Source organism: Pteropus alecto, unplaced genomic scaffold, assembly GCF_000325575.1.
Source record: "Pteropus alecto unplaced genomic scaffold, ASM32557v1 scaffold3, whole genome shotgun sequence".
In the NCBI taxonomy this organism is placed as follows: domain Eukaryota; kingdom Metazoa; phylum Chordata; class Mammalia; order Chiroptera; family Pteropodidae; genus Pteropus; species Pteropus alecto.
This window is the reverse complement of record NW_006442484.1, coordinates 28,956,584-28,969,424: the sequence shown is the minus strand read 5'-3', so window position 1 is coordinate 28,969,424 and position 12,841 is coordinate 28,956,584. Positions and strand designations below refer to the sequence as shown.

The 12,841-nt window shown below is 32.6% G+C and overlaps 1 pseudogene; it reads left to right on the top strand.

The window, feature by feature from the left end:
* The first annotated feature begins 10,395 nt into the window (after nt 1–10,395).
* Nucleotides 10,396–10,514, top strand: LOC112470453 (annotated as a pseudogene).
* The last annotated feature ends 2,327 nt before the right edge of the window (nt 10,515–12,841 follow it).

The window sequence follows — 12,841 nt, the reverse complement described above, 5'->3', positions numbered from 1 at the left end:
TTATATTAAATCACAGAAGTATAATTTTTCCAGAAATCTGTGGTAGGAGAAAAAAAGGGTATAAACACTCTAGTGTCTCCCCCACCACAGTGCCACCAACTCTCCTAACCTCACAACCCTCCACTTCTTTTCACCAAAAAGAGACTGTTCGCAAGGACAGTAAATAAGCATTTCCTTGAAACAGCAGGCACTTGGCAAAGAATCTAAACAAAAGCGACAGGATCATTAAAGATTTTCAGAAGGAAAATGATGCTATTGAGACAATAGGCAAAAAGGATTATCTAATTATATGATTATATAATCCATTCCCCAGCCCCCTGAGTGACTTCATTTAATCTAATTGAGACATTTATAATTCCACTCTTTGTTCAAAACTTCTATGGATTTTGTAGTTACAAATTTGCAAGGTTCTTAAAAGCACTTCTGCTTATATCTAAACTATGCCCACTGTGAGTAGTTTAAAGGTTGGTTGGTTAATTCTGTCATTAATTTTGAAAGAAAAGATAAAAACTGATAAAAAAAAATGTTTCTTGTTATAATAACACCCGTGGGATATATATGATTGCTTAATTACTTTGTTTTTTCTATCTTCTAGAGACAGTAATTGAGAGTCCTAAGAATAAGAACAGACCAACTGTTTTTTTAATTGTGATCTTCTGGATGTTAATTTTTCCATACTTATTGCATTAATATTAGGTTGAAACATATGAAATTGCCATTTTATGTCAAAAATATTCAAGTATCAATAATTTCATGTGCATCAATAAACAATTATAATTTCATTGCCATGATCTCTCATCACACATTTTGCAGCATCCGTCCCTAAGCTTGCATTTCTCTTTCTCCCTTTTTCATAGATTAAAGTCTATTAATTCTTGGGATTTCTAAGTGATGCTTCCACTTAGAAGCCTTCCTTGACCCCTGTCTTAGTCCATTTGGAGTACTATAACAAAAATATCATAAATTGGGTGGCTTAAAAATGAAAATATTTATTTCTCACAGTAAGGAAGCTGGAAAGTCCAAGTTCGTGGCATTGGCAGATCCAGTGTCTGGTGAAAGCCTGCTTCCACATTAATACTCATCTTCTCACTGTGTTTCCACATGGTAGAAGGGCAGATCTCCCCCAGGCCTCTTTTGTAACAACACTAATCCCATTCATGAGGGCTTCAATCTCATAATCTCATCACCTCCTAAAGGCTTTATCTCAAAATATCATCACATTGGAGATTAGGTTTCAACATATGCATTTTGGGAGGAGACACAAACATTTAGACTATAGCAACCTCCATGCCAATTTAAATCTCTCTACAGCGGACATTCACACACACTTCTTTTATAGTATGTATCACAGCTTGCCCCTCATACTTTAAGCAACATTAAAGTATAAAGCATGTAGGTTTTTATCATTTTATTTCCAGTAACTAGCACTATATTTGGCATGCAGTATGTGCCAAACAATTGTGAGGTGTACGAAATGAATGATCTTAAAAATACAATATGTATTTTCATATTCAATGAATTACTCTGCACTTAGAAATTTATACTTAATAAAGTTACAATACAGAATCTAGAAAGTTAAAAGTACCTTATACATCCAAGTTTCAGTACTTGGAAAACAAATGTTTACTTTTCAAATCTGTTATTTTTTATTTCAAGAAGATAAAGAATCGGACTCATTTAAAGGACAGTAATTATAGATTCTGCTATCAAAGATAGAAATTCTACAGGTATTAAATTTTAAAGACACAATCACATTCTTATATGTTTAAGATAATTAAAATGGTAAAAATGGGTTGCTAAGAATATTTTAATAACATTTTAGTTCTTAAAATAAGTTTTTTATTTATTTTAAATGAGATAAATATATTTCTTTTGGCCAAAAATGTTTTTTTGGAAGCTGAAGCTATTAAATTACTATATAACCAGAGCTTTACTCATTACTAAGTTATAATCAATTCTAATAGGCTAATTTAAAAACATTCTGCTCAAGTAATAAATAGCTCCAATTCAATAACATATATAAGAGAATAAATATTATTTATTATGGATAAAGAAAATCTCTTGGAAATCACTATGTGCTGGACTAGACAAGTCTGTATTTACTCCTGAGATGGTCATCGGTGTGAAAATTGAGTGCAGTTAATGGCTTAGGAACTACAAAATATTCTCTTAACTAAAATGAAAAATAGCTGATTCTGCATTGCATAACAAGCATTCGATAAAATCACAACTATTTTTGTCAAACATCTAGGAAACTTTGACCACTTTCCCAGCTACACCAGGGGTTCTCGCTAAATAAACATACAGATACTGAAAGATACAAAGTGTAGAACAAACTTCCCTTCTCCTTATAGGAACTGGAAGCTCTGCTTTGGCTTGTAAGTTACAGTTGAAAGGAAGATACAAAATTCCTTCCAGGACTCAGTTTTGGAAACAATAAATTCTAAATATTTTTCATTTATAAAGAGATAAGTAAAGGCTCAAGGAATGAGATAAGAAATAAATATAACCAAAATTATTGTATATTTCATGTGGCAAAGAGAGAGGAGGCAGGGAATCAAAGTGGTCTCTGAGGGCAAAACCCAGGTCTTTTACATTTTTACAGTTTCTTACAATTACAAATAGTAAGGCGTCAATAGATCTTTGTCAAATAAATGAATCAATATATAAATTAATGGCTAGATATCTTTTTACTTAAACACCAAGCTTTACTTTTATCTAAAGAAGATCCAGAATCTTTCTTACTACTAATTATAGCATATTCAGTTCTTATGGATACTGTAGGATAAAACAGACACGCATACAGAAGATAATAGTAAAGAAATTTTAGTTACCAATACTTATTTTTAAAAAGAATAACTTTTATTTTGCTTTTGAAGATATTTATTTTATGCAAATTGAAAAGAGAATATTTAAAAAGAAAGTAAATATGAATAGCATGGTATCAGCCAATAAAAGAATCATGGAAGAAAATAAATAGAAGAGATGAGAAAAAAGGATGGTGAACACACTAAGCAGAGTGTCTGAAGATCACAGGCACTCAATCAATATTCATTCACTGATCAAACCACTCTGAGTCGACATAATAATTATTTTAGAAATTAAGTGCCATTCTAAAGGAGAGTCCTTTTCAGTAACCCAATGTATTTAGTAACCCAATGAACATTTATCAAGCAACTCAAAATCCCACACATTGTCCAAATACTGAATATACAACAAGATATGAAGACAGGTCATTACATGTCATAAATACAACATAAGATGTAAAAAAGACAAAGACTAATAAATAATTATTTATAATACAAAAAGTTGAGCACCATATTAGAGGATGCATAAGGATTTCTATTTGAGAGAGAATAATCTGGATTTGATCGATGAAGGCAAGAGAAAAGATATCATTTGGAATTAGGCTTTGAAGGATGAATAGGAATTTTATATATGAACACCAATATTTAATACTTCAGGAAAAAAGATAACCAAAATAATTCCTTTATACTCAACCAAGTATGTACCTAAGCGAGGTTGACTGGAGTACATACTGCTGCTATACCTGCTATTACTACTACAATATGCATTTTCTTGTTAGCCCTTCAGTTAATAGTAATTCTGTGCCAACAGTTGTTTCTTTTTAAGCATTTATCACATAATGGATTTAATTTTAAAAGTATTTCTTACTGAAAGGTTACATTTCCATTGTTATTTCCCTCAGAAGATCCAGCAAAACCCGTTAGAGTTTTATCAATTTTCATAGTTCTGGTCCAAGATGGCGACATAGGAGGCTCCTGAACTTCCTTCCTTCCATGAAGACACCAAATGTATGGTTACACATAGAGCAGTTCCCTCTGAAAGAAATCCAGAAACTATGGGAAAGGTTTATATTCATAGGGTAAACAAGAAAATACCCACATTAAAATGAGTAGGAGACACACTTTTACCATAAACCTTAGTCCTGGCAAAATGACATACAAGCAGGAGGGAACTCCCAACTACCAGCTTCTCCCTGAGGAATGAAGGATTTGGACCCAATATCTAGTACTCCAATTTTTAAAACTTCCACTGGAAGAATAGGGCCCCAAAACATCTATTTCTGAAAGCCAACTGAGTTTGCATCCTTGAGGTCCACAAGACCATAGCGAACAAATAAACAATTCTTGGTGAGCTCTCAAAGACTCACTGAGGCCACCCCCTGTAGGCTCAGGACATAGGGTGCAGAGAAAATGGCCAAGTGACAGTCTTTCCCTGAAAGAGGCCTATTTGCACACTTTAAAAGCTGCTGCCTAAGGGTCTGGTATAGAATCAGTGCTGATTGAGATCCTCTCCACTGGGACACTGAAAGGTCTTGGCACATCCTCAACTACTGGGAGCCAATAAGAACAAAGGCAGCATGGACAATCAGAGGTTTGAGAGATAATCAAGATCCAAGATCTGGCTGAATGATAAGGTTCATCTCCTACAGGAGACCACATTATCAAGACTGAGAGAGGTGACTGTTTTATCTAATGCACAAAAACCAATGCAAGTAGTCAAGAAAAAAATTTTTTTTTTTAAAAAAAAGAGAATGTGTTCCAAACAAAAGAACAAGGTAAAACTCTAGAAAACAGACCTTAATGAAAGGAAGATAAGTGATTTACCTGTCAGAGTTAAAAATAACAGTGATAAAAATACTGAGGTAAGGAAAATACTTCATGAACACAGTGAGAATTTCAATAAAGAGGAAAGATAACGTAAATCAAATAGAAATCACAGAGCTAAAAAATATAATAACTAAAATGAAAATTCAATAGAGAGGTAGAACAGTAGACTAGATCAAGTAGAAGAAAGAATTAGTGCATGCAAAGACAGGGCAGTAAAATTCATCCAGTCAGAAGAGCAAAAAGAAGTAGGAATAGAAAAGAGTGAAGACAGATTAAGACATTTACCATGCAACATCAAGTGGACCAACATTCACATCATGGGGGTCACAGACGAGAGAAAGGGACAGAAAGCTTATTCAAAGAAATAATGGCTGAAAACTTCCCAAACCTGCAGGAAAAAGAAAAACAAACCCAAATGCAGAAAGCCCAGAGTTCGAAATAAAAAGCCAAAAACTTCACACTGAGACACATTATAATTAAAATGTGAAAAGTTAAAGAGAATCTTAAAAGCAGCAAGAGAAAAGCACTTTTGTAGTAGAAAACTACAAAAGACTATTAGATTTTTCATCACAAATTTTGCAGGCCAGAGGAAGTGGCACAATATATTCAAAGTACTGAAAGAAAAATAAAACTGCCAATCAATAAGACTCTTCTCAGCAAAGTTGTCCTTCAGAATTGAAAGAGATAGAGTTGGCCAGACAAGAGAAAGCTAACGGAGTTCATCCAAATAGACTGTTAAATAAACTTCAGGCTGAAATGAAATAATGTTAATTAGTAACAGAAAAACATATGAAAGTATAAATATCACTGGTAAAGGTAAATATATAATTGAGTTCAAAATACTCTTATGTTGTAATGGTGGTGAGTAAATCAATTATACATCTAGAATGAAGGTTAGAAAACAAAAGTATTAAAAATAACTAAGACTACAATAATTTGTTGAATCAGTAATCGAAAACCACTCATGAAGAAAATTCCAGGACCAGATGGCTTCACTAGTGAATTCTACTAAACATTTAAGAAAGAATTAATACTAATTGTTCAAAATTATATATACATAATATATATAATATATATATATCTATATAGATAGATAGATAGATAGATAGATAGATAGATAGATAGAAAGAAAAGGGGAGAACACTTCCAAACTCATTTAACAAGGCCATCATTACCTTGATATCAAAACCACACAAGGATGCCACAAGAAAAGAAAGTTATAGGCTGATAGACTTGATAAACATAGATGCAAACATCTTCAAAAAATATTAGAAAATCAAATTAAATAGCACATTAAAAGGATCATATGTCATGATCAAGCAGGATTTATTTCAGGAACACAAGGAAGGTTCAACATCTGCAAATCTGTCAATGTGATACACCACATTGACAAAATGAAGGATAAAAATCAAGTGATCATCTCAATAGATCTAGAAAAAGCATTTGACAAAATTCAACATTTACTTATGGTACAAAATCTCAACAAAGTAAGTATAGAAAGAATGTACCTCAACATAATAAAGGCCATATATTACAAGCCCACAGCTAACATCACATTCAATAGTGAAAATATGAAAGCTTTTCCTCCAAGAACAGGAACAATACAATAATGCCAGTCTTGCCACTTTTATTCAGCATAGTACTGGAAGGCCTAGCCAGAGCAATTAGACAAGAAAAGAAATAAAAAATGCATCCAAATCAGAAAGGAAGAAGTGAAACTGTCACTATTTGCAGTTAACATTTTATATATAGAAAACCTTAAGACGCCACTAAAAAAATTAGAATAAATGAATTTAGTAAAGTTGTCAGATAGAAAATCAATTAACAAAAATCAGTTGTGTTCCTATATACTAACAACATTCTATCAGAAGGAGAAACTAAGAAAACAATCTCATTTACTACTGCATCAAAAGAATATCTAAAAATAAATTTAAACAAAGAGGTGAAAGATCTATTCACTGAAAACTATGACGATGATGAAAGAAATTGAAGAAGACACAAATAAATAGAAAGATACCCTATGTTCATGGATTGGAAGAATTAAAATTGTTAAAATAGCCATACTACCCAAAGCAATCTACAGATTCAATATAGTCTCTATCAAAATTCCAATGGCATTTTTCACAAAAATAAAAAAAAAAATCAATCTTAAAACTTTTATGGAACCACAAAACACCCAAAATAAAGAGAAAGAAGAATAAAGCAGGAGTTATCACACTTTCTGATTTCAAACTATAATAATCGAGAGTATAGTATTAGCATAAAAACAGACAGATCAATGGACCAGAATAGAAATAGAGAAATAAACATATATGGTCAATTAATTTTTCGAAAAAGGAGCCAAGAATACACAATGAGGAAAAAAATAATCTGTTGAATAAATCATGTAACAATACTGTATTGCACATTTGAAAGTTTCTAAGAGTAGATCTTAAAAGCTCATTACAAGGAAAAAAATGTAACTATGTGAAGTGATGGATGTTAACTAAACTTATTGTGGTAATCATTTAGCAATATATACATATATTAAATCATATGTTGTATACCTTAAACTAATGCAATTTTACATGTCAATTATATCTAACTAAAACAAAAATAAATTTTCATTTCCTTCTTCTCTGTATTGTCTTTTTAAAATTACAGTCTCTTCTGTCCCCTCTCAGTTCTCCTACAACAACTTTTCCACTTGAGTGTAGATTTTTCTAGCAAAATACATTTCCCATACTGCATTGTCTTGGTTTTCTCATCTGGTTATAAGTGGAATATCTGGATTCCTTAAGTTAAAATTGAATTTCAGATGGGTCTATTGATTATTCATTCAGTTCTACAAAAGGAACTGAAACAAGGTGGTGTGACTTATCTCTAGCAGCACTTTTTTTTGGTCCAGTGAATTTTTGTACTGTTGGAAATCATCCATTTAAATGGGCTATTCTAGGAATTGCTCCATAACCATGACATTTTCTATAGAACAAAATAACTTACAGAGGACTAAAGTGTATGAAAGATACCTTACTTTGCAGAAAACCATTAGGATCCACAGACACGGTTCATTTTACCACCATTCTGTGTTCCATGTAACTATGACACTTCGTTTCCTTGAGGAGATGAGAAAATACTAAAACTTAAATTTGAGTGAGCTAAACTAAAACTGATGTGAGCTTTTCCTGAGTGGTCTGGATCACATGCTTTCTCTATCTCATGAAATCGCAAAGAAGGAAGTAGGTTACAATTCATTTGAAAAGCCGATGAATTCTGTAAAATCTTATAAGGAATAAATAGGGAAATGTTCTCGCAATTCCACCCCTTGTCTCAAATTATATTTAGTCATCTTTGTATTATGCCTTACAGAGTATTTTTAATATATGGTTATTTTATAAATGAAAAATAAAAAATTATTTTAAATAACATTACAATCAGAACAGTAGCATTTTCCTTCTCAAAAATGTTCTTCTAAAAGACACATGACTTTCTCTATCTGATTGATCTCACTTCTATTGATGGCTTAATATGTTTCATAATCACCTTAATTGTAAAGCCACAAAACTTGGAAGCCTATATAAGCAAATAAAAACTTGGGATACTCTGCTGGAAAAATATCTTCCATGTCCTTTTTTTTAAAAAGCTTGAAGACTCTTGGGTTTTTGATGTCCTGATTAAATCTTTCAATAAATCTGGGGTCACCACCTAGTATAGATCTTAATCCTAGATTGGAGAGAAAGGCACAAAAATCCATCCCATCACCTAACAATAGAGATTTTAGGTTTTTCTATGCTATGAGCTAAAACTCTTGGGAAAACTGCAGTTTTCCCTGCTCCCTATACAATACAAATCAATATGCCTAGGATATCCTAGGAGACACTAGACCCTTTCTAAGGTTAACGTTGTTACTTACAATTGACTAGAATTTATTAACCAGGTAACTAGCCCAGCCTAGAAGACTTTGACTCATTGTCTGATTTAATTGTCATGTTAGCAATGAAAACTGTATAATGTAAGTGCTCCTAGCATTTATGCCTTTTTTTATGATACCCTATGTAACTGTTTTAAATTGCAGGTGACTGCTAACAACCCCAGGAGTGATGCCAATGTGTTTTGCACACTTAGCCAATCTTAGCATTTGAGAGATTAACTCCATAAAACGTTGCTTACTGATTGTTATAGACCACACAACATTCATTCTGCTCTGCTGACCTGCAGTCCCTGGACTTTTACTATTCCACAGGCAAAATGGTTCTCATCCTCTGAGCTGAAATCATGGTCAACTTCTGTTCTCACCTGTGTCTACTTTCTAAGTTTAAACAGCTAAAGCTAATGGCTTTGTGCTTTGAGAATCCTTATTCCCACTCTTTGACAGGTCTACTGTCAAGGTTGCTGCCTTCTTCATAAACTTCATTTTACCTTTGTGAATTTGTGGAATGGAGAAGAGGTTTGACTTAATAAGTGATGCATCATCCTTTACTCTGGGTAATTTGACTTCCCCATAATCTAATGATATTAACTGTCCCAAGCTTCTATTACATGGCTATGGGTCAAATGTGTTTGTTGTCTTAAGAGTTGATATGACAGCTTATGAATCTAAATTTTAGGTCATATACTGAAATAAGACTTACGATTAAAATTAGCTTTGTATGTGCTATATTCCTTGATATAAAATTAAATTATAACCACCCAGAAGAAAAGCAAAAATGTTTTATTGACTCAGTTATAGACCTAAGCTTGAGATTTAACCTCAAGAATTGACATTAAGAATCATTTATGACATATTGGCATGCTGGTAAATATGCAAAGAGCACTGTTTTAAAGCCAGGTTTCTTCAGGAATTTAGAGTTTAAAATATTTAAAAAGATTCTAAGGACATAAAACTTAGAAAATAATATATATGTGTTTAAAATTATATATATATACATATATATATGCACAGACATACATTTTGATTATAAGCTCCTTGAATAAAAGGATCTTTTATATGTGCTTATATATGAATATGTATGTATTATAAATATGTATATAGAGATGATGTCATGATGTTTAAATTTCAGTCAATGTACATTTGTTGAATATGATTACATAATAATTTTTAGTCAGACATAGAAACAAAATATTTTATATTTATCTTTAAAACGTTTTCACTTTTTTTTCAAAATATTTTGTCCATTACAAAGATGCAGCCTTTTAGAGGGAAAAAAAATGTGTCTGAAATAGTTAGTGCCCTAAGACAATCAATCCAATTCTGTCCAAGACTATTAAAAAACTAAGGGCACCTTTTGCAAATTATATATATGTAACTAGACTATAGTACCCAATAAAGACATTTAAGGGAGGGGATACTAAAAAAGCAAGCTTTTCTCTTTTTGATGGGAAAAACAGACATCATTTTTTAAATGTTTTTAAGGGCATCATACAGATATTTATATATGTTTTTTTCTGCTTCAGATGAAAGAAGTAGCTATTCCGTGAGCTAGAAAGCCAAACTAAGGGTAATCCTTTAGTTGACTGGAGGAATAGTGATAAGGAAATAGAAAACCTGTGTCTGAGAAAGAAAGGATGTTTGGCTTCCCAAAGATAAGCAATCCAGCAATGCTTTTATGCTATAGCCTTCAAATATTAAGACGCATTGCTAGCCAAGATTTTTTCATTGCAGTTTAAAATTTAGGAAAAATCAAAGTTTGAGTATAAATAAGAAAGGTAATGTCTTTGTGCCCTGAACATTTTTTTTCTTTTGAAAGTTCCTCCAAAAATGTCATGTTGAAGACATCACTGCGTCTACGGCCATGCTACCCTGAACAAGCCCGATCCCGTCTGATTTCAGAAGCTAAGCAGGGTCGGGCCTGGTTAGTACTTGGATAGGAGACCACCTAGGAAGACCAGGTGCTGTAGGCATAAAAAAATAAGGGATTGTAAACTGGCAAGTTCTTTGCAATCTGTGAGGTCAACCAAGGGTTGCCTTACCTAAAAAAAAAAATAAATAAATAAATAAGACATCACTTGCAATACAGTGGGGAAAAGATGGTGTCTTTAATAAATAGTCTGGGGCAATCAATATCCATATGAGGGGTGGGAAAGGATCTTGACCCTATATCCCATTACCATACACAAAAAATTGGTTCTAAATGGTTTTCAAATTTAAATGTAGAAGGTAAAGCAATGAAACATTTGAAGAAAAACAGAACATCTTTGTAATTTTTAAGCAGACAATGACCTCTTGAACAGAATATACAACACGGACAGAAAATATTGATAAATTTAACAATGTTAAATTGTTTCTGCTTATCAAAAAAGACAATTAAGAATAACAGGCAACCCCAGAGAGTAAGAGAAGACATTTATGACACATACATTCAACAAAGGATTTATAACAAATTATATAACTCAAAATTAATTTTTAAAAAATAGGCAACCAAGCAGAAAAATGCAGAAAACTCTTAAGTCGACAATTTAAAAAGAGTATATCCAATTATTCATTAAACATATAAAAAATTACTCAGCTCATCAATCATCAGAGAAATGAAAGTTAAAACTCAAAACAACATCCGTACAGATTCCAAAATGGCTAAAATGATAACAGAAAAAACAGGTTTGGCAAGGATATAGAAAAACCAAACTCTCAAGCATTGCTTATTTGGCAGCTTCCACTAACACTGAACATAAGTATAACCTATGACCCAGAGAAATTTAGACTTAAAAGAATACGTATATTAATAAAGTTTATTTTATTAATATAATAAATATGTAACTATATATATCACAACAACGAAAAATAAAACTAACCCATAATCTAATTAATCTATGATGCTATAATTTAGGGTAGCAGTAAGTTTGGGGAACTGTAATGATTAGGGGCTAGTATTGTTTTGCTTTGTTTTTCTTTATTTGAGCTCTGACTACCTGGGTGTATTCAACTTTTGGAAAGTTATTGAGCTGTACATTTATCATATATGCACTTTAGGCATGCCTATCACAATTCAATTAGTAGAAAAGTGTCATCTCTAAAATAGGTATTATTAAGAAATTGTACTTTTATTCAACAGAGCATAAAAATTCAGTGTTATGGAGGACATATTTGAATTTTTAAAAACATTCTATTACAATCTAAAAACAGTAGCACATGATGGCCATGTATCTAAGTAACAGTTTCATATTTTGAATTTTCTGATATTAATAGAAACTGATGAAATATTTAAATTTTAATATACAAAAGAGTAGATTCAAAGAAACAAATAACGATACTTTGGCCTCATGACATGAGTTAATCTATTCTTAACATTTGAAGTTTAAAGTTAAACAAACTATCCCTTTATGAGCGAATCTAAAATTAGAGTTCCAAACAGTGGATTATTTGAGAGTTTCCTTTAGCAACATTAGAAATGAAAATAGCTGAAACAGCAATCACCTGGCCAGAACAAGAGGAAACAATTTATTGGAAGCATTAAGGAAGCTAAAGCATTTCTCTATCACTCATTCCTCAGAGACCAAACCAATTGCTAATTAAGCTCTGTGACCTACATGCTCAACCCTGCTACAGATTTTGGATTCAAATGCCTAGGGAGATTTTTAAAGTATTTTATCCAGGAATTTAGTATTTTGATAATATCAGTCCTGTGGTTCTTGGTATTTCTCTAGACTAGCATTATTGTCTTTTATTTATAACTAGCTGTTTCTTTTATATAACTTGTTTTTATAACCAGCTCTTGCCTTCTCCTTCTTAAGCAGTTCTTGCTTAGTAACCCAGTTCCTGTTATTCGATTTTTGAGTGATTTGTCCAGAAGTGTCCTGCCTTATATGTCAGCACTTTCTAGACAGAAATCTCACTATGCTTCTTTCTATTTTTCCCATGGCCGATGGTCTGGGTGATTCTCACTAGATTTGCTTGGTGCTGACAGCCATTGTGTCCCTGGACAATTAACTATTGCCTATTCTCAAACTTTTCTGAAACCATGCTCTGCCTGCAAGCCAGGACATTTGCCTGTCACTCACTCATCAGACCTCAGCGTCCCTGAATGGACTTCCACCAATGTTAGTTTCCAGACTTCTATATCAATCACCTCATCTCACCTGGGAAACACCCTAAGGTAACCATAGGCTGACACTTATTATGCATCTGCCTTTCTAGAATCCCTCAAGTGGCTGATTTCTGAGTTTCATTCCCAGCCCAGTAGATCTGTCTCACCTTTGAGTTCTAAACATCTCAACCTGGCTCTTCTGATAGC